The following is a 27,435-nucleotide window of genomic DNA, read 5'->3' on the forward strand; positions in this document are numbered from 1 at the left end:
TGGGTTCGTTGGAAAATTAGGGTTGCTGAAACAATCTACCTTTCTTTAAACTGAGTGTTAAGTTTAAATTTAGGTTAAATAAAAGATTAAAACTGTTTTTTTAAACAACCTTATTTGCTACAGACTCATTATGAACACAGAAACCTAAACAGGCGTACCAACCTTCTAACTGACCAAAGCATGGAGGTGGTAGGGGCATGAGTTGCTTTTTTTTGGAGAATTTTGGACATTTATTGCCACCTTCCAGTAACTTTGTTGATCATTTATTGCTCTGCTTTCCAGACTCTTCTAAAAGCAAATCTGAGACTGATACTGTATCAGGCTTTGTGTTCATTGACTCCCCAATCAGCAGACTATAGTTAACTATGAGATCTCAGGTTTGATGTAATCCATTGGCCTGTTTTGTAACACTGCGTCTGACAGTGGAGGTTTTCTGGAGGTGTTTACTCATTTAAGGGTCAAATCTGCCAAATTCACTTGTCAGCAACAAGTCTAAATCGTTTTGTCAGCTGGTAGGGTTTGGTAAGGTCAGGCTGTCATTCTCTGGGTATGTGCACAGGAAGCCGTGGGGGGAAACAAAAATTCACGGTGCGTTGGAGGTTTATCTGGAAGCCTCGCTCGTGCTTATCTCATTCTGAGGGACAGCAGACTTGCAGAAGCCCCGGGTTTTAATCAGGAGGAGGACAAGCTCAGTACTAAATTTTTGTTCATAGCTGCAGTTTATCTCCCATTACAGTCATGTACTGATGTTTTTATACTTTTTTATGATTCATAGTCACAGTGAAGGGACAGTGGGAAAAATATTCTCTTCTGAATGTCATTTATTCCCCTCACCTCACCAGTGCATAAATACTTCACAGGTAAACTGAGAAACGCTCCATATAGATATGAAAGAAACTGCAGTATAACTGGAAAATGCATTCTTCTTTAAGAGCTGAGTTTTACAAAGTGGAAGCAGTTGTTTTTTTAATTTAGTTGTTCTCGTCTTGGGTTGAATTCAACTGAAGAAATTTTTGTTTAATAAAAAGTCCAGAAGCATCATAAGTACTATAAAAAACTAAAACTTAAAGCCAGTAAAAAGCATAAAAACCCAACGAAGAAACTATTAGAAAACCAAACTTTTAAGTAATAATATCCAAGAAGAGTAGAGAAAAACTCTACTCGATTCACAAACTTCCATTACCATCAAGTTAAATCAAAATAATTGGGGTTTTTCCTTTCTTTTTAGTCCAGTTTGTTGGAACGCGTGAACAAAAATAAAACAATAAGGGGCAGACAATCAATAATACCATACTACCATACTACATGTCCTGTATCGAGTTTTCCCACACAAAGTTCAGGTTTATAATCCCCCACTGCTATCTTTGTTTCAGTTAAGCCTTAGTCACTTGCACCATACGGGTACTGCAGGTGTTTGGGTTGACCAGGCCTTACGAGGAGCACAGGTGTGTCTTGCAGTTCTCTTGGAGCTCGTACGACCTGCTAGTCATCCAGATTGGATGGTTTATGAAACAAAAAGTACATATATTTTAATGAGGCATAATGGAACGTACAAGTGGTAAGTGTTTCAGGTAGTATCCATGTGGCTTATGGTAGTTGCAGGCACTTATGACATACAGGTGATGTAGCTGTATGATGCCCTTTAGCCACACTCTAGTTGCTAGTGAGGTGCGAGTACTGATTTTCTACGGATCCCGCAGGAAGACAGCACGCACAGCATGTGCAAGTGATACGTAAGTAGCCCCTATGGTAGGACACTTGTAGGGTGCCCACAGAAACTACATTCTGATTGTCTAATTTCCTAAATTTTAACAATCAGGGTGCACACAAGAAGCGCACACTTAACCCTTAAACAGCTCTACCAGGCTCCTTGAGCAGTCTGCAGGATTTGGGGGGGATAGAAAAAGATTAAATCCGTGCCACACGCCTGCATCTAACCTACTTCACCCTTATTTGTTGTGGAAATGTTCGCTATGACCTGTCACCTGCATACCCCACATATAGAATAAATGTGTATGAATTTTTTTCAAACTACAGGCTCACCGAGCGGTCTACGACCTTGATATTTTATGCGGGCCACCTACAGATTTGTCACCAGCAGACAGCGCGTATCTAGCCATATGCACGGTTGTGGCTAAGGCTTTAATGACCCCCAGTCTATATAAGAGTCATCTCGTTTGTCACCCTTTTGTTTCTTCTTCACTGCATGGCTTTTGTCATGTTTATGTTTATTTAAGAAATATTTAGCTTCTGCCTTGAGCCTTCATTTTGGCACCTACATCATCGGTTCCTGACAGCAGATTGGATAGTAAATCAACAGTCTACAGTTAGTATGACAGACAATTTCTTTCTTTTTACATTCTACCTTAATTTTTCTTTGTTCATGTTTTTTTTAGCAATTAATTTCATTATATCTGTAGTGAGTTTGATATATCTGAGTTTGTTGTGCTGTGGACAATCGATGCTTAAAATAAAGAAACAAATCAATTCAAATCAAATCAATTGAATCAGTCAAGTCTGACTTTCTAATTGCTTTTTGTTGATAAGAGCTGAACAAGCTGTAAGAGTATTATCCATATTTTGGGGAACAACATGTTGTTGTTCAAAAATCTTTAAATCTTTAATTAATCAAAAGGAGATGTTTGACTTTGGAGGAAAAACTTAATTCCTTAAGTTTTACTGAATCATCCTCCAGAAGTGTCTCCTTAAGTTTAACTTCTCAACTCAAGTATTGGAGCTTATTAAAATTCATCCCTTCTACATTATTTTTAGTTTAGATTTTCTCATCCAGAAGAGAAAGCGAATAGACTGTAGGGCTCTGTGGACGGGGGTGGTCTCTCCGGACAGGTGTCGCCTCCCGACTCTGAAAGCACAGGCTAACCCTCTCCTCTCCTAAAAGCAAATCACCTCCAGATGAGTCTATGACCTTTGGCTGATTTACAAAGGTGCTTCGGGATCCCAGCTGTAGTTAGTATTCAGTTCTCCTCTCTCTTTGGGTTCTTTCTGCGTTTGCAGGAAGTCGAAGAAACATCATTTTTTTTCAGGAAGATAATTGGAAGTGGGAACATCGCAGGAGCGACTTTCAGCCTTCTTCAGTGTGACAGTCTGACAACCAGGTTTTCCACATCAGCGATGCTAAAAGCAGGAAATTCTGTCTGACACAGACAGTGTGATGCATCTGTGGAGGATTCCTGCATCTGCAGGCTTTCTCCTCGGTCAGACGATTCACCAAATGCAAGGATGATGTTGCTGAATTCAGTGTGTGCTCGTGTCCTTGAGACTTTCCTTGTGGTCATTATGTTGTTTTTGTAAATAAAAAAAAAAGCATTACAGAAAAAAATGAACTGTTTAGATAAAACACAGAATTAATATAGGATTTTAATCTGAGAAAAACAAACAGTAAATTTCATATGTTTATCAGAAACTTTCCACCAACATCCAACAAAAACAAAAATTCATAACTGTGTCTAGCAGGCTAACAAAACCCCTTAAAGACTCATTCCTGAACATTTCTTCTAGTATCTGTTTTCTGTAAGGTTTGCTGCACGCTCACTGTGGAGCCATGTTGCAGGGTAATTATCTCAAAGTCAGGCCTTATTGCATCGTCTCAGAATAATGACGTTCCTCTAAAGGTGCCAGTGGAAGGATTGATAATGAACCCAGGTGGTGTGTCTTTCTCTGCTGCCTTTACTCCCCCACATCATCTGACCACTTGAGTGACGGGCAGGCTTCCTTTTTATTTCTGTGGGTGGTTCTGAAGGGAGGAGGGTGATGGATGGTTGTTGCCCTGTGCAGCAATTCTCCACATACGGTTTTTCCCTCTATGCCGGACATCTATCTACATTTCTTTCTGCAGGTCATGCTGCTATCTTATAATATTTCTGTTTCATTTCATCAAAGTTTTAGGAAGTTTTCCAGGTTGTATTTGGTGAAGTTAGGGAAAGGGACCTCCATCCTGCATTTTTTCTCTTTTTTGGTGAAGGAGCTGTATTTCCACACGTCTGCATGTCTACAGGTTCATATATTATAGAAAACAAACCTTGTATCTCAGTGTTTCCCAACTCTGGTCCTTGGGAAACACCGTCCTGCATGTTTTCAATTCTCAATGCTCAAACACACCTGTCGTTGATGACAGGTGTGCCTGATGATGAGATGAGCTGAATCAGGTGTGCATGAGCGGGAGAATGTGGAAAACATGCAGGACAGCGTGCCCTGAGAACCAGGGTTGGGAAACACTATCCTAAAAACAGGGATTGAACACAGTCTGTATATGATGATATGTGGCATGGTGTACTTTTTCGACAAACCAAGAAATTTCTTGGTGAATTGGTGATTTACTAAATAAAGGTTCTTGGTCTAGAAATAGGGATGGTTACCAAAAACTTGGTATCAATTTGGTTCCGGTACTGACATATACAGTACCATCAATACTGTAACAATGTGGTTTTCAGTGCTTCATTTAGTGCTTTATTTCAGATTTTATTCAGTTTTGCTCGCCAATCATTTTACCTTTCCAGCAATTGTGGGTGAGCTCATCTAATATAATGGGTAGGGCCGTTTTGGAAGGCGGAGCTTCCTTCAAAAGTCTAAAGACAAAATGTGAAAGTTTGGCTGTACTTCTCAGTAAAAGATTCAATTTCAGCGACCTGATGGATAAGGGTGGCGTGTATAATGCTATAAAAAAAGACAATCATGATAGTAATGAACGAAGAACGACCGGTTTAATTCAGCATGTGTGAAAACGGAGATGCAGTGCAGACTGTCAGAAAGAAGGCAGTTAAGCCTCTTAGGGAAATCCAAGTGTTCTCCTTCACCCTGTTTAGCTCCTTAAATGCTTTTTGGAGTTTGAGCACCATTTAAGCACAAAACCATTTCAAGAAGTACTGGTTTGGCATCTGCACCAAACCCCCCCCCCCAAAAAAAAAACCCCAAATGAAAGCCCTCCCTATCTAGAAATGTTTTGCTTTGGGGAAAAATGTCTTAATTTAGGTTATTGTGTGTGCAAGAAGTCTGTATAAACCGCATTTTGTTGCATTTGAAAAACGTAGTCCCTTTGCATTATTTAAAATGATGTATGTTGTTTTTGTTTCAGCGATTTTCATGACCATTTCATATACATTTAGATTTTTAACAGGCGCTTATGCCAAAAGTTTTAGTCATTTTAGTGGAAGGCAATGTCAGGTTGAAATACTCCCAAAGGGCAGAATGGCTGTCAAACCTGGGATTTTAATGAGGTGCGACCTTGAGCAAGTAGTAGGCAAACATGTCCCAAATCCCAGCAACCTTCTGATGCATATTTGATTTCTAAAGAACATGGGGGCCCAGCCCTTGCTGAATTGCTAACAAACAAACAGGATCTTCGTGTTAAAGACCCAGGATAAAATACTCTTGCGGTAAAACAGAAATATTTTGGACAAATAGGGAAGAGCGTACAAGACTGAAATGCTACAGATTGAGCTAGTCATAAAAGTCTGTAAAATCAAAGGTATAGAAGGCAAAGGGGTTAAATAAGATAGTAAATCAATCAGCTAATTCAGAATCTCAACTCTGAATCTAATCTTGGGCAGTACACGTCTGCTTAAAAATACCAAACTTTATTCTGTTTTTATCTCTTAAAAATTAAGTTTCACTGTTTTAGAACTGCTGACAATGTGGCCAAATAAAATGAATAACAAGATAAAGTAAAATAAAAATGCAACAAATGAAAATATTTAAAAATGTATTTTAAGCTAAAATAAGATTTTCATTTTTGTTGAAGATCATGAAGTTATATCAGGCAAAACACTATTTTTGCCCTTTATTCATACAACTGTGAAACAAAAATTTGCTTTTCTATGACGGTCTCTTTATAAGGAAATGTAAGAAATCCAAAGAAAAACCTCGCAAGATACTGACAGATATTTTGGATTTAGTAATTTATGAAGCACTCCATTTCATCTCTCCGGTCCAATGGCCATGCGCCCCCCAGCACAGGAAAAATCTGTTTGGTCTAATACTTTGTAGATTAGCATTATCCTTCAAGCATCTTTAGCAATAATTACAAGTAAATTGGAAGAAGGGGAATTAATTGATTGTCATGACTGGAACATCTCTATGCTCAGATTATAAAGTGTAATAGTTTCCTGAAGGGGCTTTAAATAGGAAGCCAATGCATCTATCAGACACTAATGCTTGGGATATCAATGAAGAGATAATTACCAGCAGGCCCTTGTGGGGCCTTTGACTTGGAAGACAATGAATGAATTCAGATGGCTGTTTGAGCGAGATCTGCAGATACTTTTTACGCTTCTTGTTGATTATCGGATGCATTCTGCATCACAGCTTCCATCTGCACTACCACCTTCTCCGTCTGTGTTTTTTTTTGCTGGATCCAGGAGTGTCCATATTAACACAGTAACTCTTGTCTTTCTCTGTTTCTTTCCATGTTGCTGGACCTCATCTGTCTTCCACCCACTACAGGTAAGCTCCAGCTAACATCGGTCTCAGTGTGTTCTCTCCCCCTTAACTCGCAGTGCACCGACTCAGGCTGCTTGCCAAGCATGCAAACAATTTGCAGCATCCTAACAAGTTAGGAAATTGGAGCTGTTTTCCAATTGTCCTGCAGCCAGTGGATGTTCTGGCTGTGTCTTTGCTGGGAGGTTGGCGGGATAAAAAGCAAACACATATTTCTTGTGTATCAGATAAGAGGAAGCAGGGCGCTAATTTTTTTCCCTGCTGTCTTCTCATCTTATTACCAAACTGCAGCTGTTTTTTTTCCTTATATTTGTTCTTTTAGGAGTCCAGAAGGTGTGATTTCTCATTACCACCTTGTTTTTGCTTTTGGGTGGTCATTCTTTTCTTTCTGATATTAACTTTTGGAGTCTGTCGTAGCAAATCTGAGCTTTTGTGAAACATTTACACTGTTTTTCAGCTTCAAAGCCAGTGGAAAAGCAGACTTTTTAACCGGTTTTTACATATGTACTTCACTAAATCTCGTTTAGCATTTGGACTTTGTTGACCTCATGAAACCTGCAATTATGCAGCTTCTTTGTAGGTCACATATAGCCTTCTGTTCTTGTGCTCTTCTCTAAAAAGTCAGACCTACTCTGAAATATCAGAGCTTTGTGCTGGCCTGCAATCAGATGTGCACAGTTGTAGAAAATGTCAGAGTTTGGACTCTGTTCGCAGCAGCTGGCCATAAATTTCAGTTCAGACTCAGGAGCTATTTAGTGATGGAAAACTGTGCATTTGAGCATTGATGCAAAGCTTTGTGTTTTTACTGTGATCTCTGACTGAAAGAGATGAATTTGGAACTACAAGGTGCGTTTGTTGATGGCTATTCCAAGAAAGTCCAAATGATTGTGAATCTGTTATTTAACAGAACTTTCTTTTACAAGATAACCTATTGTTTAACTTGTATTGTATAACTTATTTAAAGACCCACTTCAGTAAAAAACATTTTTCTGATAACGGAGGACATATTTAAAGAAAATTAAACTTAAAATAGCATTTGTGAGTTCTCTTTATTCAAACTGTCGGGAATCGGGGATAGACGAAAAAATTGAATAAGATTGTATTTGTGACGTAGAAAATACCACGAGGTCCCTGCTCCGCCCCTTTTGGATGCATCCGCTTATAGACGACTAGAACCATTTTAGATTGCTCCAGTATCGCTCGCCGTTTTTGTGGCACCTGTAATGTTAGATTGGGTTGTGAGGGGCTTTAAGCTAGCAGGAGACGTGTAACCAGAGAGCTCTCAGCAATGGGGAAGGGAAAGGGGGGTGGGGTTGCAACAGGACAACAGTTCCACCCACAACTCTGATATAGATATATTTTTTATTTTATTTAAAATGGCATCATCATACGGGAACTCCTTTAAAATAGACTATTAGATGATTGGAGTGGGATTCTGTCTGAAGTGTTCATACACTCATTTTTATTTTTGGCCTTTTTACAGCTAAATCAATTAATGCTCACAGTCACACAAACTTTTGACTTTTGTGTGCATCAAACCTAACTAAGGATAAAGGATGTTGATGATTGTGATGCAGCATCATTTTTTAAACACTTATAATTACTGGTGGGAATTCTCTGCAGCTGTGTTGGACGATTGGTTCTGGTTCTTCCATATGTTTGCTTTAATTCTTTTCTGCCGGGACAGAATAATGACTTTCATCCTCCTGCATCATTGTGAGCTGGCCATCATTTCAAATTGCCAACTGTGCTTCAAACGGCAGCAGGAATTGGCTTTGATGAAGCAATAAAATGGGGTCATCGGCTCATTGTGTGAAAATTTGTTTCAGCATTTGCTTTCAGACTGAGCTCATGCAGCAGCAGAAAGGCAAAGACTGGGATGAAAAAAAAAACTGTTTAATTGCAAAAAATAAAAATGGCTTAAGTAGCTGTTTACAGTTGTAATCGTGAATATAGTTAATGACACGGTTGTAAAACTACCTTTTTTTTCTTGTTTAGTTTTTTTCTAAAGTACAAATGTTTTACTTTTCTCAGGTATCACAATAGGCTGAGTCAGGCCTGGAGTTCTTCTAAAATTAGTGTGATGAATGGAGCAAGCCCATTTATCATAGAAAGAAATCTCTACATTAGCAGCTATAGAAGTACAAGTATGCACGTGTGTATGGTAGCCACAAAGAAAAAACAGAAAGAATTGCTTGTGAAACACATCATGCGAAGACCCTGGAGACTGCAAATAAAGACTTCTGGCGACACGCATCATCAAAGTGGAAACCCAGGGAAAAAACAGGATGTTCCCAGCCTAAGCAAGCAAAGTGTAATACTGATAGGGTAGAAAGATGAAAACAGCTATACCCTGGGACAAGACTTAGAAATACTCTCTCTTAAAAGTTCATCAGAGAAAAAGCCCCCATACTGTAAAACCAATGCTCAGCGCTTTAGCTATAAGAGGGCGCTTGAACTGTAAGAGTTCTGTGGGTTTTTGGGTTTTAGGCCTGTAGATAACTCAATACTTTTACTCACATTGGAAATCAAAAACGCTATATTTGAAATGGCCGGAACTTTTGTAAGCAAACAATAAAATCTACAAAAAAGGTTAAGTCGCCTCTTTCTATGGGATGATGTTTCTACCCCCTTTAGGAGCGGCTGTGGTGCAGAGGACAGCAGTGGATGTCTGATAGAAGAGTTATGTAATATTTTATGACTTGTATATAAGTATTAAAACATAGGGAGAGGCTTGTTGTTGTTTTTTGCCAGAAAAAAAACCAAAAACACACCGGACAGAAACACTGTATGACCATTTGGTTCTGTAGAAAAGAGCCATCTTCACATTCTTGTTCACCATATGGTATACATGTAGGATCGGGTTGTAGAGAGGCGCCGAGGAGTATGTACTTATCAGGTGAACAGCACCAACGATTTCCTGACAAAGTCACCAGAATTTAGGTTGTGTCCAAAGAAATGACAAATATGTACGACACGCCTGCGTCGTACATACCCTTACTGTTGTTTAAGTGTTCACTACGGCCTGTCGCTGGCAGCATGCCCGTTGAAAAAAAATGTGCATGAACTTTTTCACTTCCCGAGTTCACTGAGCGGTCTATGACCATGATGTTTTATATGGGCTAAGTGCGTGTCCCGTACAGTTTTGACCATTTTTCGGCCATTTCCACACATAAGGGCAGGAGCTCCTATAGAAATCTGACAGAAAAAAGACCCAGAACCATCATGAAAATAAACTTTAAGACAGATTTCTAAGAGATATATCCAAACACAGACAACTCATCATTCTAGAAACTTAAAGAACTCACCTGTACTTCAAGCAGTACAAACAGTTGTTGGTTAATGCACAAAAATGCGTTCAAGAACAGAACATTGATTTTCCATTATTAGCCAACAACCCAATCTATGCATCTCAGAAGTTCTAAACTACAGAATACCCTACAGTTTACCTCAGTCTCTAACATCCAAGTCGAAGAGTCACAGAAAAAACACCACACTTGCTAGAAATGACTGTTAGGTGAAAGTCAGTGACCACAAAATGAAAATTAATATATTTTCTATGCAAACAAACACTAAATACATGCAGCCTGTTGGACATCCATACATGAGATGCTTGATGCAGTCTGGTGTGAAACTGAAAATATATATTGACATGTTGAGTTGCTGTAGGAGGTGATAAATCATTTTCCAACACGTTGAAACAACACTGCGGTTCGTGGCACCATAAATAAACAGTTGCACAATGTTCCTCCCAACTTGCACTTGAGAACACTGTAACTCCCTCTTTTTGCCCATTTTAACCCTTACAGTTTGAAGCCATTGTCAGTTTTGCAAATTCCATTGACCGCACTAAGGGGCAACTTCAAAGCCTTAATTTAAACAAAAATAGACTGTGTTTCGTAAACTGAAGTGCCTAGTATATGGATTAATCTTGGTTGTGTTTACTGATGCTGAAGCGATTTTGAGAGGTACACAGTGTTCTGTCTGTTTTTTTTACAATCAATCAAATTTGGGTTTTATTGCGAATGTGCTGACAAGGCTGCGATGTCGCATTGTGTTTTTATTTACATGTTATTAACAAGGTTGGGAGTCACAGATGTTATGCATCAAAACCCGTAACAACACCTGTTAGTTTAGTCTGTTTAGTTTAGTTTAGCCATTACCTTTTGAATTTTATGTCTTTATGACTCATGTTTATTACATAGCAACCGGTATGAAGCCCATTGAGATGACTATTGTTGTAAATATTGGGATATATAAATAAAATTGAATTGAATTGCACACGCTGCCTGTCACAAGAACAGGCAGAAGGCTGGATCCAACTGCAGCAGGTTTATTAGCATAATTATCCACAAAGTCCGCAAAGCTAAATCAGGGTCAGGCAGGCAGGAGTCAGAGGCAGGCATGAGAGCATCAGAGGAGAAACAGCGTAGTCAAGATCCAGGTGAGAGTCGGCGCAGGCGGCAGGCAAACTGAGTCGGAAACAGGGTCAGGAGACAGAAGATCAGGTCCAGATATAACGCTTAGTAAGGAAGGCAGAGCGGCATCCAGGAAGTGTGTGCTGGGGTTGCTGGGAGTTGTAGTGTGGCTGGAACTCTGGGGACGGCTCCCGCTGGTAACCAGAGGTGGGGACAGAGCTCTCACTTCTGACACCATCGTGGTTAACGTGTAGCGTGTTTCAAATAAGTTCTAGAATTACTCTGAAGGCAGTTAATAAAGTCTGACTGACGGATTTATCTCTGACTCTTGTCTCCCTTAATGCGCCTTATAGTCCGGTGCACCTTCTCTATGACAAAAGACCATTCATTACAGTGTGTCTTACAATCTGATGAGCCTTATTAGTCCAGAAAATATGGTATTTTATTAGATATAAAACAACAAAAGATTTTTTGCCTACTCCTGCGCCATACTGTAAAGGCGTGTCTGTGACCTTGGTGGCCTGGAGGATGTTTAACATAATATATTTTGAGGTTTCACATTAAAAGCCGTAAATCATTCGATCCCCGAGGAACTGCAAAAGGTTAACATTTCCTCGAGCGTCACACCGCATAAGAAGGTTGAGTGTGGCTCAGCTCCACCTCCATTGATCATTACTTTTAATATTCTGCATAGTCACATGCACAACGTTTTGTGGTTTTTGGTTTCACTGGTGCAGCAGAGAGCCTGAGCGAGACGTAGCCTCTGCTCAGAAGCACACGGTCTGACTTGTGCGTTTGTCTTTCAGATAGATGTAATTAGCTAATGGAGAGTGTGTGGTTGGGGTCGGCCAGGCTGAGGCGAAGTACTAGTCAGAAGACCACCAACTGCTTGAATCCATATCCTTAGAATATGAATCAGCTGGATGGACGATGGCTCCTGCTGCTTTTAAATGTAACCTCTTGAATAAATTAGAGCACACAGAGGAGCAACAATCATAAATGACATAATTGGGGAAATGTAAGTCGTATTGAGACTACTTTATTGAGCTGAAGGTGCTTTGAGAATTTTTATTCACTTCTTGACAAGTAAAATGTAAAATAAACCCGAAAAGAGTCAGTATCCTGATGACACGATTTTAGAAAGACTGAAGAAATTTGCAGATTATTTTTATATTATTTTTTTTTTAAAGTTCAGTCCTAAAGAACTGTACAGATGTTACAGAACCACACCAGACACTTGCTGTTAGAAGGCCGCAGCAAATTTGATTCTAAATAATCTCTCCAAAAGTCGTTCCACATTCAAAACATTTTAGAGATAACATTTCAGCTATTTTTTTACTCAAACAGACTATAAAACAGACAAATTGTTCACATTTCCGACCCTTTTTGAAGCTTAAGCGATGGCAGCAAAGACACTGACGTTGTTTTGGAAGAAAGTCTGTGAAAAGCATACATTGAAAAGGCATTTTAAAAATGCAAAACCAAAAAGACTAAATCTTGGCATGATGCTTAATTTTTACTGGGAATTACACTGAACTTGTAAAAATGACAAACACGTTTTTTTTCCAGTTCTAGATTTAGTTTGAAACATTTTCTGACATTTCTTTTGCACTTTAAAAACTAATCTGCTGTCTTATTATAGTACCTAAGTATACAGCTGAGTCCACATGAATCTGAGACACCTGCTGTTACTATAGAAACAGAACATTTCCTACGGGAATTTCTCTCTTAATATTAGTGAACATTATTTTAAAACCCTTCTTTGAAGAAATTAAAGCATTTGGAGGCATTTTCAAAACCAAAGTGATCAGAGAACACAATTTCTTACTTCTCAGCCCAGAGTTCAGTTATTTTTAAAATATATTTCATCCTAACTATTATTCCACTTTACCTTGATAAAAAACAAAACTCCAGTGAATGAGTATAAACTCTTAGTATTCCTGCCTTTATTTCTGTTGCTTATTATTTGTTACAATTCTCAGTTCATTTTTGATAAAATCTGGTAATTGAACATTGATATTATTGATATCTTTAAGTACATCTCAGGGCTGACTGTCCCCTTAAATCAGGTTAACGTCCTAAAGTAAAGTGTGCTGTTGAAATCGTATTGATATTTCTCCTGAAACAGTGGTAATACCGTCTTGCAGGCCGACTTCAGAGATGTTTCCTCCCTTTGGCTCGGCTCTAAGTCCAGCTGTCTGCTTTCCTTACATCAGCAGAGAGGGCCAAGCTGAGCGCAGAGGTCGTGTTTGGACCATGCTCGGCACACACGTCTCCTCTGGACTCTGCTTTTCTCTCATTACTGTCAGGACAGGGCATTATTGCATAAGTGCTCCTGTTGAGGAAAGGCAGACATCTGAACCACTTCCAGCAGTGAGCATCTACGCCCCCCCCCCCCCCCCCCCCAAGAGCTAATGTTTTTGTGGAACCATCTTTCAGCTGCATCTACACATAAAGACATCTGCTTGTTGTCTTCCATTTTTCTTCTAAAAATTACATTTTCTTGACGTTACAGAAGGTCTTCCTTGATGCTTGTAGGTCACGTCCGTTTGTTTTTGTCCTTTTTAATCACAAAGCTTTGAAATCCTTTGCAAGAAGGTTAAAGCAGTTCCTCGTGGCCTTTCTCCAGTTTGACACAAGAAATGGATTTTACAGATGGACTCTCATAAGTCTTCAGAAAGAGAAACGAGGGTTTATTAGAATCAGTCCTTCCTGTGGAAACCAAGCGAGTGTTCCAGCTCCTTGTTTTGGACGTGGAGGTGAAACCAAAGGGGGGTTTCCTCTCAGGTGATACGGTTTCTCTGAGCCACTTTGTCCTGTCAAAGGTCAGCTCTGTCAGGACCTGTGTGTGGTCAGAGGCTCACATTCATCACATTCATGTAACATTTCAAACCTTAACACAGCCGTAAAAATCTGCTCTCAGCTTTTCTTTGCTGCTGGTTTCTCTCCTTTCTGTTTGGTTCTTGTAGGATCTGAATGTGCTTAGATGTGTGAGCTCCAAGTTTAATAATTGGAGGAAACAAATTGGACAATTCCCATTAAAATTGCGATATTTTGATGCTGAAGATCTTTTTCTATTTGATTCTGTGTAGATTCCACCAAAGTACTAAAGCAAAAAAAAAAAAAAATAATTCAACTGGGAAATTATATCAATTAAAAGAATACACATTAATGAAATATATAAACTATAATAACTAAACCAAGTCCAATTGACTGCTTTTTACCAACTACATGGATCAAATATTTAAATGACAAACAAAACCTACATTTTTTAATATCTTTAACAATCAATAGGGCTGGACGATATGAGAAAAACTCGTGATTTGCGATATATGTGATCAATATTGCGATGACGATATAACTTGCAATACATGAACAAACAGCAAAACAACCCAAAACATCATATCTATTTCAAGCAACAGTTTAATTTAAATAAGAGTCAACATAACTTAAATTATATTTCAAATGACCCTACAGTCTACATAGGAGGCGAACGTCTACCATAAAAGAGCTCCATCTGATTGGTCAATGATGTAAACGAGTCCATGCGATTGGTCAAACGCATAAAGGGATTTCTTTGATTTCTTAAGTACTTTAAGCTACTATAAGATTGTTTTAGCATATTTAAGGTAACCATTTATTGTAATTTTTGCCAACTTTTGCTATATGAATATCGCACAGCTTGGTATTGCGATATTGATAAATATGCAATTTATTGTGCAGGCCTAATCAGTAATAATAAAAAAAAAACTCACAATTTTAACCTTTAAAACCTTAGTCACCTGTCCGAGGGGTTGACCCGTACGAGTGCTGCAGGTTCTTGGGTCGTCCAGCCCGTGGAGGGTCATAGAGAAAAGCGGCCGCATCTTAAGGGGAGTGCAGGTGTGTCTTGCCGTTCTCTTGAGGCTTGTGCCGCCTCTTCAAGGGACGTCATGGAAATGGAATGAACCATTGCATGATTGAATGTAGAACTGTGAAGTACTTGTAAGGATAATGTGTTACATGTGCTTATGACGTACAGGGGATGCTGTCCGTACGGTGACCTCATGCCACGCTTTAGTCGTTAAGGTCCGAGTCCTGACCCCTTATTAACCACGCAAATACTGCATGCGCCAGTTGTGCAGGGGAGACACGGGCGCACATCCACAAAAACTAAAAAATGTCCTAATTTTTCTAATATCCTACCGGTCAGGCTGCAGACACAGAGCATCAACTTACCATGTGAGCAGTGCTAATAGCCCCTGTCTGCAAGATTTGGGTGGGGGATCAAAAAAACTCATTTATTTACTCACTCTAACTTACCTCTGCATGTTGCATAAGTGTTCGGTACAACCTGTCGCAATAGCAGCACACCCAAAGAAAAAAATATGCATGTATATTTTCAACTTTGATATTTTGTGCGGACCACCTTTGTCTAAGGTTTGCCAATTTTTTTTCGCAGACTTCCTGTATTCAATAAATTCAATTCAATTCTATTTATACAGTCCAATAATTATCACATGGAGGAGGGATCCTACCCCAGGACGGACGGGCGATGTACCAGAACTCTTAGAGAAGAATGAACTTATCTAACTCTACAACTACATGTTTAAATAGTCAGGCAGATGAGCTTCATCCAGATGAGTGGGGGGACGGCTGTAAAGAAAAAGGATTGGATACTATTTGTCAATGCAGCTCTTGTTGTCTTGTGAAGTGGATGATTGGTTAAAAAATAAAACATGAAGCTCATTTCAAATGGCCCCTCAGCCACCCAGCAGCAGATGTTTACGGCAGCTGCGAGAAGACGCATTTCATCTTCATCTCAGACTTTGCACCGTGATAAAGAAAAGCCTCCTGCTGGTTTGAATCCAACCGTTGCCCATGAAGCTTAAACTTCTTGGTTCCCCATCAGAGTCTCTCCTCCTCCTCTGATTGCACCTCTTAGCTTTTCCATTCTCTGCATTATCCTCGGATACTAAAGCAGCTTTTTTCACTTTTCAGACAAGCGAACCGGCAGATAAGGCAGCTGAGAGATAGAGGATCAATTGGAGAGAGGCGCTGATGCAGGGGGCTGAATTAGAATTTGTCGCAGTCCCCCCCCCCACCCCCACCCCCACCCCTTCACGTTTGGATCACGACAGAATACTTGACGGAAAAACAAAACGAATAAACAAACAAGTGCTAGGAGAATAAAAGAAGGCCATTACCTCTGATTGCTTGGCGTATCTGCAGTGCATCAAAGTGATCAGCATCACTGTTGCTGCTCTCCGAAGGAAGGAATGAGGGATCTTGTGTGTGCCTTGCAATGAATTAGACGGCTGTGGTGCAGCGGCTCGGGGATTAATGAGGATTCTCTGCCTCTGAGAGTCATGACTGAGTCTTCTGACTGACAATGAGGTCAATAAACTCTGACCTGTCCCATCTCAGTGATCAGAAAGTCATTCATTCGAAGGAGAACTAATCACTGTGGCTGACACCAAAAAAATATATCACCACAGATTTAGTTTAACTGCAGAACATAAAGGTGAATGCCAGTGCAGGACACCTAGTGGCAAATTTGCAGAATACAGTCAAAGGCAAATATTTGAATCTTAAAGACAAGGAAAATTGAGTTTTTGGTGTTTTTAATGTTTTCGTAGTTTTTTTTCTGATGATGGAGGACATAAGTTAATAAAATTAGGCTTTAAATTTGATTAAATTGTATTAGTGATGTAGAAAATATGCAGATAGATCCATGTACGTCTTAATTTTCCTCGTCTGAGTTGGTATCTGAATCTAAGCTGTACTGCTGGGTAGCTCTGACATTGAACACCATTTCTGTTGCACTGCTAATGCTAGCTTGGGGGTGTGAGGGGCTGTAAGCTAGCAGGAGAGTGTGCAACAGAGAGATCTCTGCAATGCAGAAGGGAAGGGGCGGTGTTGCTCTGTTCCCATAACGCAAAAGCAAATTTCTAATGTCATAAAGTCCTGCCACTCTGCAGAAACTATGTTTTAGAAAACGACACAGGTTTTTTTTTTGATTAAAAAGAGTATAATCACGGGTAAATGACCAAAATATTTTGTCTGAATGTGTTCCAGTCTTTGCCATTGTATCGCAACAACACAATAATTTATCTTTTCATGAGTATTTGAGCTGCAGGATAAAGTGACAAAATGTGAAGTCTATATTTCCAGGTGAACACTGTGCTGGTTTTTATTTTTTATATTGATTTGTGACTGAGCTGAGCTTCATCCAGCTGCACATCACAAACCAACCGGCGAAAACAAAAGTTTGTATCTCACAAATAATGAGACGACCAACACGTTTCTGTGAACAACAATTATATGAATTTGTATCGATCAAACATGCTGGAATAGGTGGAACCAGCGATCCCTGGCAAACAAACACATGTTTCCCCCAATTCAATATTTTTAGCAGAAGCTTTAACTGACCTCTCTGTTGGCTGAAGAGGTGCTGCGATGATCTTCACCATAAAAAGTTGTTCCAGCAGATGTGATCAGAAACAACATGGCGTCCAGTCCGTCATTTGCTTTCCTTAGCAAAATCTGATTAAAAAGTACAGAAATATCATTTATTATCTTAAATCACGATGACAGTGAGATGCTCCATTAAATTAATACACATCTGAGCCATAAAAATGGAGCTTTATCCACCGGTTCTGTAAAAAAATTATTTATTTTTTGTTTTTATGTAGATGCTTAAATTAAAGTAATGGAGCAAAGGTGGTCTGATGAATATTTGCATCAATAGATAAGAGTAGAAAATAAAAAAACAAAATTCATAAAATCAGTCCAAGAAGTTAATGTTTACATTTACCAGGAGATCTTGGAGGCTTTAGCAGCAGCAGGATGAGGTGGTCACATGACTGATTAGCATGCTAATGTTAACATTTAGCTCAAAAATATTACGTTAAAAATGTGTATAACAGTGCACTTCTGGCACAAATGACAAGCAAAACACGTAAAATAAAGAATTTATGTGGCATTCATTTGAATTATAGCATACGCGCTAAGTAGCAACCTAAAAAGCTAAAACCTTAGCCAAACATTTATCTTAGCATTGCTAGCAGCCTTGATTGGATGGAAAGTCAGATGGCACAAAAAGGGTACAGAAACGTCTTCCCGACAACTTTTATGACAAAATAGAACTAAACCCTTCAGTGATATCTAATACTTATAACAGGAATTTAACTTTGTTTATTATGAAAAATAAACAAAACACCAAACAGGATGTGATCCACTGCGCCCTCTGCTGGCCACAGCATCATAGACAAAGTTTTATCCAGCTGCATCTTTAAACTTTTCTAAAGCTATAAAACATGAAAGCATGAAATAATATTTAATTTTGTGATGATTTTTTGATTTATTTTCCTTTATTTACATCTTCAACAAAAATATGTTTACAAAAAATAATAAAAACAACTTAAACCAAACTGCTGGAAGTGTCAGACTACTTCCTTAAAAAACAAGAAATCCTGAATTTGTCTGTCCACTGACATGACTTATTATGTAAGAGAATAAAAACTTCATTTCAGTTTTTATTTTGTCAATGATCATCCCCAGCTTTTTTATCCACTATATTCAGATTTATGAAGGTTTTTCTTTGTTTATTTTTACATGATTTTCTGATTCACTATAATAATTTCTGATTTAAATTTTAACTCTTACATACAAAACAGTTTTCTTAATTTCAAAAGAATTGTATAATTATGAATGGAAATAACATTCATAAAACCAAAAATTCTATTCAGTAAAACTAAAAGCAGTTCTGTATCAAAAATTCCATTTCAGATTAAAAAAAAATCTTTAGATTAAAGTTGCATATTTAAAATTGAAACATTTTTCAATTTTCAATTTAGCACTTTCTTTTTTTAGAAAGCAGCAAAGTTTTAAGCACCTTATATTTTGTTTTTATGATCATTCAAACTCCTCATAAACAAATTAGATGCAGTTTTTAAATATGTGTAACATTTTTCAATCGTTTGTTTATAGGGACGACTTTCGAATTGAACCCTAAACCTTTTTTTTAGTTAAAAAAGAGCAAATATTCCTAAAAACATGATTTTATTTCAAACATTTGGTCTTTTTCTTGGTTTAAACCTCTGGAACGTCACGGCATGTTCTCATATTTTGTAATAAGTGTGATTCCGGAGGTTCAGCTATGCTAAAGTGTTCAGAAGTGAGGGTTTCATTGTCACCCTGCAGTATTTTGAGTTCTTTAAAATGCAGACACACTTTTGCATTTGTGCCAGGTACAAATGACTCATTTCTATTTGCTGCTCAACTTAAATGAATCTTTTATAGCTTCGTTTGCATAATTTGTTCTGCTTCAGTGTTGGCCCAGATGGGTTTTGCCCCAAATATACTGGCTTATTTGTGTTTGTGTGTGGAGTTTCCCCTCGACTTATCAGAATGGTTCAAAACACCCGCTGTCAGTAATTACAACCAAATCAAGCTCAGAGATGCTTCATTTTAAACCGTCTTGGCCATCTGTGAAACTCAGTCGCACAACAATTCATAGATGTTTTATTCTTTTTGTATACAAGCTAGAAATAAACATAATTATTGCATAAGACCTCGCCTTGAAGCGTGCAATTAACCTGAGCTCGACCCCGCCGCCGCGGCGTTGGCTGATAATCAGCAGTGAGAATGAGCCTCTGCACCGAGATGACCACAGAGGAAACAGGCCCGCTTATGGATTTTGGGCTAGTTGTGATGTCAGAAATCATTCCGTCCATCCGGCTGGGGTGTGCACCGCCTGGAGAAAAAACACACATCGACCGCACCGTTCAACTCGGCCTCTCTTTCACAGTTCATCCGTCTTCGGAACTGTACCTGCCAGCCGAGCACAGGAGTGACGGCGTCTGCTGGACAGCTGTGATTCAGTCCACCGAAGCTGCAGCGCGTCTGCTCCAGGGTCTAGATGGACAATACAGAACTGGGAAAAGAAGAAGGATTTGGATGCAAAATCTTAAATAAGATAAAGCAAAATAGACTGAAATGTCAGCAGAAATTTGTTCTATCCATCAGCCAAAGCCTTGTTGTGACTAATAGAAACAAGTGGATGACAACAGTTTAAAAAAATGTCCAATTTCTAACTAAATATCAGAAAATACTGGAATTTTAATTGATGAAAAAACACAATTAAATGAGTTTAATCTATTACTACTTTAGTAATTTTTTAACTGTGACTTTTCTTTTACGTGTTTCGATGACTTTTCACTTCAACTTAAGTAACTTCATTTTAAAGTAAATGTCTTCCTACTTGAGTACATTTTTGGTGACTTTATCCACCTCTGATATTGAAAGATATATGTTGTTTTTTTTTTGTCTTTTCTATTTCATTTTTACCCAATAATGTGATAAAACTTTACATATTATTACACATATTCGTTTTTAATGACTTGTTTTACAACACTATGCCGTTTTGTCCCATAAAGTAACATTTTATTGAAGTAAACTAACTAAACGTTCAGTGTACAAATGTAAAAGTTCTGAATTACACTATTCAACAAATTTGGCAGTTAAGCAGATTGTTGGGGGAGTTTGTAACTAATTTGCAGAGGATAGAAAGAAACTAAGTTAGGTTAGAAAACTAATGTCAAGTCTTAAGCCAGACACCCAAACCTGATGGTTTCTGTAGGTCAGCTCAGAAAATGGCTCGTTTGATTAACAAATATATCGGTTTGTTTTGCGTTTGGCGCTTGGCCGACACACCATCAATAAAAATGAAACTCACGTCACTCAAAACTATTCTTTGAAAAGTGCTGATTAGTTTTGCCCTTCCTCCCAGAGACTGCAATATCACAGCAACGATATCAAACGATGGCAGTTTGTTGACAGCGTCTTTAAAACCCGATTTTCTTTCTAAAGTGCTTCATAAAAGTGCTGAGGCTCACAGCAGTAAAGTTGCAAACTTTTGAAAGATTTTCTTGGCAGAGGTGAAGGTTTTCTGCAGGCAGGGATGGCCTGAGGTGCCACCAGATGTAACTCCTGCTGATGGCGGAGGGAAAAGTAAAAGCATTGGTGTCCTGAACTGCCCCGGCTTCAGTGGCTCCTGTCAGCCACAGTTACGGTCACACATTATGGGGGAATCCCTGCCACTCCACGGGGCTCTTCTCCCTTCCCCTTAGGCCTACTGGCCCTGGATCCGACATGTCTTTATGAGTCTGTGCTCCTTCCTCCTGCAGCCGTCCATGGCAGTACGTCTGTGTAATCCTGCTGCTACTTGAAGGAATAAACTTCAGTGCAGGGAGATAACTACAAAAGAAAATGCTGAATTAAACGCTCATTTTAGATGTACACTTAGCTAAATGATACTTGGTTCTTTGTACGTAAACTGTTCTTTTTTTATGGTAAAATGGTAAATGGTGTATATTTATATAGTGCTTTTCTACCTACAAGGCCCAAAGCGCTTTACAGTCACAGTCACACACACATTCACACACTGGGGGCTACGCTACTGAACACTGGCGCCAACCTACCACCAGAGACAAGGTGGGGTACAGCACAGTGTCTTGCCCAAGGACACATCGACTCATGGGCGTGCAAGGCGGGAATCGGACCTGCAATATTACAATCATGGGTTGACCGCCCTACCGCTGCACCATGGCCACCCACATTTTAATTTACACTTAAAGCAGAATGTGTCATTTTTACAAAAACAGTGGCCACTAGTGTTTCAAAAGTGGAACTGCAGCCTCTGTTCAAAACACCACAATGCCATTCCCACTCTTCGCTTTAGGGGGTGAACCATTACCAGCTTATGATAAGCAACAAAATTTCAAAAGGCTGGATCCGAATTGCTTCCCTACCCCTATGGCTCTTCCCTATGGCTCCACTTGCTGAGGTGTTTGAAGCTGTAGTGGAGTCCAAAAGGTTTTTTTTTAAGGAGGAGCCGTTGCAACTTTGGGATGGCTGTTCCTCCGCCAAAGGGGGATCTGCATCGAGAAACGTGCTTCTTCTTGTGGAGGTGCTCTAAAGATAGATACGAACTTTATTAATCCCACATATCTAGTTGCAGTTCTTAAAGCACAGAAGTTTACATTTGTGTGACTTTTTAAAGTTATAAAACCAATGTTAATATATAGTTTCCAAGCGCTGGCAGCTACGCTGTAATGTAGATGACCGTCGACCATTGATGATGTCATCAAGTGGTATTAACATCCAAATTTGAAGACACTATTTTTTCCATATCAGTCCGCTTGGACGGATAAATGTAAGGGCCGGAGGAAGCAATTCGGATTTGCTTGTTTTTGCATTAAAAAGCAGCAAGCCAGCGTCTTTTAAATTGTTTTATCTGTCTGTGTTCGAATGTTAGCCTATCTGAGTTTGAATATGAAGTGATTTGTGTTAGCCTCAATGCTAACTGTGACCAAAACAAAACGTCTGCATCGGTACACTATTGGTTTTAGGGGTGATTGACAGTAAAGCATAAAAAACTGTCAGTTTGAACTAACAAATTCTATATATTGCTTTAGCTATGTCTGCACTAGAGATGGGTACTGATACCGTACACGGTATTACCCACCATACTGTATAAAAAGAGGGGGGAGGAGGGTTTTTAGTGCTAAATTTTGTTTCAGACTTGTCAATCACTTGTATTGTACTTAACAATTCCAGATTGTCTTGCTTGTTTCTGTGGCATCAGCACGGCAGCACAGGATTTTGTTTTCCCTTTTTTTTAACATAAAATTAAACAATATTCATTTTTTTGGGGTATAAGTAATCATAATTATTCACATTTTTTGGTAAGTAATAAAATGTTCTTTTAAAATTCCTATAACTGAACATTTGTTACACAGTTCACTTCTATTGCAGCCAAAATAGCAGACAGTCTGAAAAGAAAGAAATTTCATTTTGAGTCGGGAAATGTCAGAACAATTTCATGGCATGTAACTTTCAGAGAGTGCAGGTTCCTGGTCATTGAGTGACTGCAGTGGTTTTTATTTGTGGAATAGCAGGATTAGCAGCGACCTCCTTATCGGATTATTGTACAAAAGAGTGCTGATTGTTAATTAGCTGCTATCTGGCAGAATTCAATCGACTTGAACGGCCTTGTCAGTTATTCTGTTGCATCTCTGAATGGAGCAAGACTTGAAGTAAATTTGTTTTACATAAGGCCGCACTTATCCACTTCAAAAACCAACCAAGGAACACTAATCATTCTGCTTTAATGACGGGTTGTTTGTGCAGACAAGACAGGCTTGTAAACCACTGGTTTCCTTTGTTAACCCTTGGAAATAAAGACAAATAAGCTGGTGTGGCGTGGACATTGGCTGACTCTCTGTCATGCAGCAGCTCTGCAGAGTCTGAGGGCAAACAGGGTTATGGGTACCTGAGGCTTAGTGCTGCTTGTTAGGAGAGAAAGCCTGTCTGCCTGCTGTGATCCCAGGGTGGACTTACTGCTGCACAAGCTGAAAACCTAGAAGCCGGTGGTGACAGAAGGACGTCAGAAGCCCCCAAACCTGCTGTTTGTGGAGCTGCAGATTGGTCAGAGCTTCTACAATGTGGAGCTTTATGGTTTCAGACACTAAAAGATCCTTGAAAAAGTCTTAGAGTTAAAAAACACCAGTTTACTCATTTTAGGTGGAGAACTTTTTTAATTAAATGGCTTTTTTATTTAACTAATTGTGGTAAAGACTGACTTTAAATACAATTTATTAGATTAGGAGTGCATGTGAAGACCTATAAAAAAAGGAAAATGAACAAACATTAAATAATAAACCTCGGTTTATAAGCAAGTACTGATGTGAGCATTGCTAGAGAGAACTAACTTTTAAGTGTTTTTGTTGAGGCTGTGATTTAAAAACAAAAAAAGTAGCTTTGCTCTGGTTTCCCCGAGAACCATTTTACGCCCGGTACAAGACCTGGTGTGTTAAATCATAGTGAGAAAATGAAAAGTCAGCAGCGTGTCACATGAAGGCTGTGTGCGTACGAGCCCGTCTCATTTTCCTCTCACGCTCTCCGTTGGGTTGGTTATCGCACTCTGTTATTCCACACCTGTCAGCCTCTCTGTTAATTATTCATGCTTAATAACCACCACCACAGGTCTCATCCCATCCCTGACATTTCATTTGGCAATATCAGATGCTCCCATTTGTTTTCCGAAACCACAATTCGGGATATTAAGTTGCCTGACATTACCTTCTTTGGCGTGAAGTGTCTGATGAACCCTGTAAATTGCGCAGCTCATCATATTCCATCAATCAAAGCGATTTTCCGCCACAACTTTTATTGCTTTTGGCATTTTTTTATCTCTGTATTACGATTATCTTTTCTGGTAGCATGGCTGATAAAGTCGGAGAGCTTTATAAATCCTCTGAGTTTTTTTTTTCCAGTTCACCCATCATTGTCTGAGGCTCAGATGTTCAAATGAACCTCAAGGAGGAGAACACAATGGATGGAAAAAAACGAGGAGAATGGATGGAACAAACATAAAAGATGTGTCACCGAATAGCTCAGTGTTTGGCCTCATTTTCCTCAATTAGGAGATGATTGGCATGTCCATCTTAAAACGTTTGCCTCCATTATGTAAATGTAGCTTTTACTTTCAATGGCTGGTGGATATACAGGGTCAGGGTTCATCAAACTTCTGCGACGAACTTTATTTTAAAGACAAGAACTGAAGTTTTTATGTAAAAATTCCAGAAAAACAAAATCCAACTCGTCATTAAAACAACGTATTGGAACTGGACCAAGAATGAGCTTGAAATATAAGCGTGCTCCATGAGATCATCATCCAACCGAAAACAAAATCCAGACCACTAGCACCCCAAATTGTGTCCATTTAACTGTGGAAGAATATCTGTTGGGGAGCGGTTATAGAGCATTATCTAGTTGTTTGCATTTGGTGTTTTTCCATCCTTAAATAATATTGAGTGCCAGGGGCGGAGCTAGAACATTCTTCTATGGGCGGGGCTTTGGAAGGCGTGGCAAATGAGAAGAGCAGAGTGGAAGTGAAAGGATCAAAAAGACGTATTTCAGTCAGACAACTCATGCAGTAAAAATATTTAGTTTTGGCATAAGGCTCCGTACAATTCCATGAGACAAGAGTTCCATAAAGCTTTTGGGTAATAACTAACACTAACGGAGCTCACAGGTAGAAGCCGGGGAGGAGGGTGGGGCGACGAACGCAGGGCTTGCAGACCTGGACACCTGGACTTAAATTGGACGCTGACCAGGTGAGTTGATTAACTGAACCGCCCTAGGGGAGCAACCGAGGAAAACACTGCTAGAGTAGTCTGCCTGAAAGACTCCCAAAGTCGCTCATCTCAAACAGTTTGATTTATTTAATGAAGCTTGTACTGAGGATTTACATTGAGTCAGAGATTGGGGGCAGGTGGGGGGGCAAAGCTTGCTCCCCAGTAGCTTCACCGCCGTTTAGCGCTCCTTCAAACTTCCTCTGATTTGTGTCTGTCAGATTGGTCAGTTTGCCAAATTCTTACAAATCTTTGATCACAATCAGATCTTTGTTTTTTTATTCTATAAGACTGGACTCATTTCTCTACAAAGGCTTGACTGAGAGTTTAAATAAGAGAGAAACATGTGAAAATGTTCTTTTCTGTAGTGAGAAGTTTTACAGCCTTAAAACATCTCGAAATATTGTTAAAAAATAAAGTGAACTACTTAGTGGGTTTTGTCTATTGTGGGTCATTTTTAGAACGTAACTCCTGGAATAAACGAGGGACCACTGTACTTTGAAAGCTTGATTTGCTCTTCCTCTGCTTTGTCAAACAGAAATCTAACCCTTAAACACCAGAGATGTCTCTGGCAACACCTAGAAAACACGCGTTCCTTGACAAAAGTAGCTCTACGCCGATATACCGCTACAAAGCCACTTTTCAGAATCAGCTGATTTTTATGGATCACTTAAACACAAATGTTGTAAAGTGTTGCATTTTAATTCAAAGTCTACTTTTCTCTGCTTCAGACTCCTGAAATTATGATAATTGTGCAAACGGTTGAAGACTTATGATAACTGAAAGAATGTCAATATTGGAGCTAAAGCTCGGATGTAAAAGGAGCTAAAGTTTATGAATTCTTCTATTTGTTACGTTAAGTGAAGATATTATTAACATTTCATGGACGTGATGAAAGAAGAATCAAAGATTCTATTTCTAACAGTTTTTGTTCTGAAAGGTAATCTCAAGTGTTTTATCTTAATTAGGAAGCCTGTTTTATTCAAACATCCTTTGTTAAAAGTAAGAGTAGTTTCTTTGTCAAATGCTGGGATTGTAACACGTGAGAATCCGAATTTTCCTTTCTCTGAGGCATATGATGCAAATCAAGAAAATAACCAAAAATAAACACAAACACACAGAGAAAGTGACCAGTAGAGCTGAAGTTACTGGATTTGGGAAACTTTAGGAAGGAGTAAAGAATCTTGGCCTTGTTAGCAAGAGCTGATTATTATTCTAGTGTTTCTTTCTTTTGATGCCTCTGTTTGACATGTTGCTCCATTTCTCTCCCTTTTCTCCACTCTTCCTTGTTTTTACGTCCCATTTATTATAAATGTTTGATTTTTTTTGGCATTGTGTGTCTGTAAAGTTTCTGGAATTCCCTCTGTGGCAAACAAATCTGCTTTAATCTCGACATGCTGAGCTGTTATCTCCAACACATACACGTTTTCCTGTCAGATCCGTTCTAATCAGAGCTCAAAGGGGCGCAGGGAGCCTCAACCCAGGCCCCAAAAATCCCCCCCCCGGTCTGGTGTTTAGACTGCAAGGATTGGAGATTTTCAGACATTGAGAAGACACGCCGATTTGGATCATTTTTTGTTTTGAAACCAAAGTGTGCAGAATCAGTTCCTGGGGGGTTTGAGCTGCAGAGCGCTCAGGCTGCTGCTGTTTACCAACTGCATGTCAAGCGAGGATCCAGCGGAGTGACAGGACCAAAGGCTTCCTGGCAGAGAACTTCACTGTGTGGAAACAGCTGCCCGTGATCATTTTGGTATTGATCTTCTGGAAAACTGACTGTTTTCTTCCTAAAAAATAAAGCCAGGGGTCCCTCCGGATAAAACCTTCCGAGCAAGTTTTACTTCCCTCTTCTGTCTTTCATGGACCGTTCCTCTCCAGCCTGCGGCAGAAATCGGAAGGAATCCCGCCTCCTTCCCTCCGTCTGGAAGGAGTCGAGGAAGGAAGCTTGTAGGTAAATTCCGGCTCCTCGGAGTGGCGACCTGGCCTGACCCCTGCTGAGGACGCCTCTCTCTGCGGGCCAGCGTGTGTGTGGGGGGGGTCTGTTGGAGGCGTAGCTCCATAAACATTTTCCTCGTCAAGCGTCGGCCTCTAATTCACCTGGCAGCTTGCTCAGCATTATATAAGACGCGCCAGCGTTCTCGCAGCGGGACCAAAAACCAGCAAAGCTGACGACTTACAGAGGAAACTACAAAACACAGAGCTGCACAAAACCCACTCTGGATTTTTGTGTGTGAATATTTTGGTCTCATGTTTTGACAAATGTAAATATCACACAGATGGTACCCTAGAAACTGGAAAAGATGTTTTAACCTGATTGGCCTTACGAGTAAAGGTAATTACTTCTCTTTTAATAGCAGATGAACTGCAATATCTTCATTATATTTATT

The 27,435-nt window shown here is 39.4% G+C and overlaps 1 protein-coding gene and 1 long non-coding RNA gene across 4 annotated transcripts in view; one reads left to right on the top strand and one right to left on the bottom strand.

The window, feature by feature from the left end:
* Nucleotides 1-27,435, top strand: part of LOC101162723 (ankyrin repeat and BTB/POZ domain-containing protein BTBD11-A) — a 185,132-nt gene that overhangs the window by 55,537 nt on the left and 102,160 nt on the right. The window lies entirely within an intron of this gene.
* LOC111946955 overlaps nt 1-27,435 on the bottom strand; it is a 126,944-nt gene that overhangs the window by 33,724 nt on the left and 65,785 nt on the right. The window contains exons 3-5 of one of the 2 annotated variants that reach the window (XR_002872806.1): nt 19,686-19,788; nt 17,668-19,608; nt 16,571-17,396 (exon numbers count right to left, since the gene is read on the bottom strand). This is a non-coding gene — a long non-coding RNA (uncharacterized LOC111946955). Of the gene's footprint in view, nt 1-16,570; nt 19,609-19,685; nt 19,789-27,435 lie in introns of those variants that run through there. The other variant, XR_002872805.1, reaches the window with a different exon arrangement.

The sequence above is a fragment of the Oryzias latipes genome, chromosome 23, assembly GCF_002234675.1.
Source record: "Oryzias latipes chromosome 23, ASM223467v1".
NCBI classification, from domain to species: domain Eukaryota; kingdom Metazoa; phylum Chordata; class Actinopteri; order Beloniformes; family Adrianichthyidae; genus Oryzias; species Oryzias latipes.